At 44.6% G+C, this 4,607-nt stretch overlaps 1 non-coding gene across 1 annotated transcript; it reads left to right on the forward strand.

Moving 5' to 3' along the window:
- Positions 1-4,134: 4,134 nt before the first annotated feature.
- Positions 4,135-4,253, forward strand: LOC133386309 (5S ribosomal RNA). Its single transcript, XR_009763104.1, has one exon. It is a non-coding gene; the product is annotated as a 5S ribosomal RNA (ribosomal RNA).
- Positions 4,254-4,607: the final 354 nt, after the last annotated feature.

Consider the following 4,607-nt stretch of genomic DNA (forward strand, 5'->3'; position numbering starts at 1 on the left):
ACAATTTCTATATATTCCTTTCCAAGGGCAAGGAAAAGATTGGGCAGAGAATGCTATGCTTTCTAGAAGTACAACTCTTGACCACTGCAAGCTGTTTTAAGGAATTTTCATACCTGACTGCCTTTATCAGTCTATGACCTGACCTATATACATCAATTTCTCTTCTGCATTCTGTTCACATTAACACTTTTTACATGTGGCACAAATGTGCTCTTTTAACAGTGCAATCCTATGTATACTTACTTAGGGAGTAAGTTCCACTGAAATTAGTGGGGCTTGCTTCTGAGTAAATACAAATAGGATTATTTCCCATGAGAAGATACTATTAACCATCTACCATTTTTCAGCTGAAGCAAACTGCTATAATTATGAACAGTGATGAAAGCTTTCATGAAAATGGGGGATCCTAGGATGATCAGTGCTACCATTTGTGAAGGATGCCTGAGCTGGCCTTTTAAGATGGCTTTGCCCTAAAGACTTTTGGGAAGCCATCTTGTGTTAATCTGATGGGTAAAGGTATTGTAATGAGATGAGTGCTAGTGGTCTGAATTATCTCTCAAGGATCTGCCCCCACTCTGTGATTCTAGCTCTAAGATTGATCAGGATAGGGTTAATGGAACCAGTAGAACTTTTGGAGATTATTTTGATGGTGCAAACTGTTCTTCCCTTGGTAAGAAGATTCCTTCCAAAATAGCCCATCCATTGAAAAGTAAGAGACATTTGGGAATCAGAGAACGAGTTGCAGAACGTTTTAAAGAGCACATCTGTGTGAGCAAGAAATAAAGAAGGGGCCATATTTTTTCAAAAAAATAAAATTGAATTAAGACTGAGAAAAAGACACAGTGGGCTAAACAGCTGTCCGTAAGGGTCGAATAGTGCTGGTGGATCCCCTAATAATCTGATAGGGAGGAATGAACTTGGGACAACTGTTGTGAGGTTTAAGTTGTGGAACTGCCATCTCTGCTCAAGCAGTATATATGCATAAATGAAATATACATCACAAAATGAGCAAAGAAGCTTGGCACAGAAGTTATCTCAGCCTCTTCCCATTTGGCAGTTTTAGAGATTAGGGAAGTGTATCAGTGCTATGGAACAGCACACATCAGTTTTGACATTTATTTAAAGAGAGGCTCTAATGTATAGCTTTGTACTTCCCAACTGGTAGAACGGGCCCAGGGCAGCTGTTACAGAGCCTGCCATCTTGCGAGCAGAGCTTGGAAAAGTTACTTTTTTGAACTACAACTCCTATCAGCCCCAGCCAGCATGGCACTGGCTGGGGCTGATGGGAGTTGTAGTTCAAAAAAGTAACTTTTCCAAGCTCTGCTTGCGAGACTAGTGTTCTGGAGACATGCAGAACTTTTGTGATATCTGCTTATTTACAAAATACACACATTGAACATGGGGAATGGCGAGCATCTGGACATATAGTGCTAATCTGAAAAACAGCATCAGTCCCTTCCCCCCCCCAAGCAAACAGCAGCCACTTGGATCTCTGTAAGGATCCTTCTGCCAGCCGGCTGTAAAGAATGCAAACTTGTTTATCTTTTGCTGGCTATATCTCAGCTCCCAGTTGTTTCTTCAGCCTTCATCTTAGTTCAATAGCTATGAACCACTAATAAAATAAACATACGTTCTTTCGGTAAGCATCTTCAGCTCACTCGGGAAACAACTAAACATTAGTGCGCTCAAGCTAGCAACCAAGTGATAGCCATGTCTTCACTTGACATAAGAGTATATCCATTGTGGTATAGTAACTTCCAGCTAGACTAATTCTACCATCAGTAAGGTGAAGAAGTCCTACTTTCCCCTACTGTTGTTCCATCTCAGCCTGTTGTCCTTTTGCTCATTATATCATAAGGAAGTGATCTCTCCACTTCTGGATCCACACCTGCTCCATGAGAGTGGGATTGAAAACTATTAAGCCAGGGGTAGAAACCTCTTTTCCACTGAGCCACATTTTTACCTGACCCACACATGACATCATATAGGATGTAAGGCAGTGGTTCCCAACCTTTATGAGTACGGGACCCCCTTTTTAAACTCAAAAAAATTTGTGACCCCCACATGCTAATTGTTGTAATTTTAGTATCTGTTAATTGAAAAAAAATACATAATGAAGTGTTAAGTAATGTCATTTTTTATTCATCTCAACAACAAATATGATGATATTTATTATCTGCCCTTCACCAGAAAGTCCCAGGGCAGATTACAGAATATAAACAACTTATAACAAAATTTGAAGGATAGTCAACTTAGGTAACTAGGGGCTTCACGCACCAACCTCACACACATACATGTACACACACATACCCAAAACACACACACACAGGAGCTCCCAAAACACACACATCCACACCCATACACACACGCGTGCAGGTGCGCATGCACACACATACACTCACTTGCTCACTCACCCACCCACCAGAACAGGTCCCTCCCCAAATGAATCTGCTCAGATAATTACTTCTGAAACGCACATTGTGAAGAAGAGTGAAACCAGGCCACATTCACACCATGTATTTATTCTGCTATTATTCCACTTTAAATACTCATGGCTTCCCCCACAAAAGCCTGGGAAGTATAGTTTATCAAGGGTGCTGAGAGTTGTTAGGAGGCTCCTGTTCTCCTCAGAGACCTACAATTCCCTGAGTGGTTTTACGTTCCAACGGTTAGGAACCAATCAGCATGAAAGGAAGCATGTTACAGTACCTACTGAAAATAATCTTCTCAGCGGCTGACTCACCTCCTTTCACTCTGATTCACTCCAATCAGCAGGAAAAGGCAAGGAAGCAAGTTAGAAGACTCTTCTCAGTGGCTAACATATTTCCCTTTCAGGCTAATTGGCCAGTAGGACACTGGAGACTTAGGGGCCCTTCCGGTACCCTGCTTCCAAAAATGTAAAGGGCAAAGACATCCCCACCACCACCATGGACTACACCCTTGTCAGGGAGTAAGTACCACTGAACAGAATGGGCATTTGCTTCTGAGTGTACATGTATAAGATTGCACTGTTAGTCATCAGATGCAGGGCTATCCCCTGTATAAGATTCCAGGTGTGAACCCCGGCACCTCTCTTTTTGGGGATATAAATGGGCTCCGTATTGGGTTTCAGCCAGCACTGCATGGCCAATATGTTGCCTTTGTGGGAAGCCGCAGCTGGGATCTGGGGCACGGCTGACACTGCCTGCCAGCTGACTAGTGTGGGGTAGCTTGTGTCCCGGGTGCCTGCAAGGTGGAAGTCTTTGCCATGGGCCGCATGGAGCTCTGCGAGCCGCTGGGCTCTTTTAATACTCTGGGATGGGTGGTGCGTATGGCGTATAGCGAAGTGGGTAAGTGCAAGCTAGCCAAGGTCCCAGAAGAGAGGATTTTATTTGTTTCACTTTTATTCCCCACACTTTTTCCTACACAGCTGCTCAAGGCTGCATGCAGGTCTCTCCTCCCTTCCCTCCCCCCCCCTCCGGGCACGTCAGTTTGACCTCACATTGAGCTTCATGGCTGAGCAGGGACTTGAACCAAGAGTTTTTATGGATCACTGATTTCTTTCTCTAAGCGAGCTCGAATATGAATCCACCCACCCCACCTCCAGGGAGAAATCTGTCTCGTACTGAAATCCTGAACATGCGTGCTGAAAAGTAAACCCTCTAGTGTAGGGATGGAGAATCTGTAGCCCTCTAGATGTTGCTGGACTGCAACTCCCATCATGACTGTCCATTGGCCACACTCGTTTGGGGTTAAGGGAGTAGGAGTCCAACAATCTCCGGCTAGTAGGCAGGCAGGCTCTGTCCTTCCTGCCTCTGTACTTGCGGCGGCAGCAGCCTTGGCATTTCCTCTGCAGTCTGCACTCTTGTTCACGGCCCCCTTTTTATTGGTTTGCGGCCCCCTTGGGGGCTGCGGCCCCCAGGTTGAGAATCACTGATGTAAGGCATAAGGTAAGTGGGCGTGGTTTGGCCAAAATGCCATCACAGGCCAACTGGGGAGGACTGTCAGCAAAGTCATTTAAATAATGCAGAGTACAGAGAGAAAAGTCCTGGTAACACTTTACAGAGCAAACTGAACAAAAGCAGTGTATAGCTTTGAGGAGAAAGGGAGATTTTGTCTTTCATTTTAGGTCTTAGTCTTGTTCATAGCAGGGAGGCCTACGGCCATACTACCCTGAACACGCCCAATCTCATCTGATCTCGGAAGCTAAGCAGGGTCAGGCCTGGATAGTACTTGGATGGGAGACCACCAGGGAATACTGGGTGCCGTGGGCTTAGAGGAAGGCAATGGTAAACCACCTCTTACCATGAAAACCCTATGAATATATCAAAAAAAGATTCATAGGGTTGCCATAAGTCGTAATCGACTTGAAGGCATATAACAACAAATCATAGCAGGGAGACATAACCAAACATACAGGGGGAAACTCCCCCAGAACTACACAGTTGATCAGAGCATGTGTTAACTCGCAGAAGATTGTGCCGCTCTGCCAGGTTGCTAAGCAACACCTCCAACCATCCCCCTCTTTACTAGTTGACTTTAACCCTAATAGAATTAATCCTTACATTGCAAATGGAATGATCCCTGCTGTTGTACTTCCTTGTAGGACAGAAGGGCATGGCTTGGCC

The sequence above is a fragment of the Rhineura floridana genome, chromosome 5 (assembly GCF_030035675.1).
Source record: "Rhineura floridana isolate rRhiFlo1 chromosome 5, rRhiFlo1.hap2, whole genome shotgun sequence".
Taxonomy (NCBI): domain Eukaryota; kingdom Metazoa; phylum Chordata; class Lepidosauria; order Squamata; family Rhineuridae; genus Rhineura; species Rhineura floridana.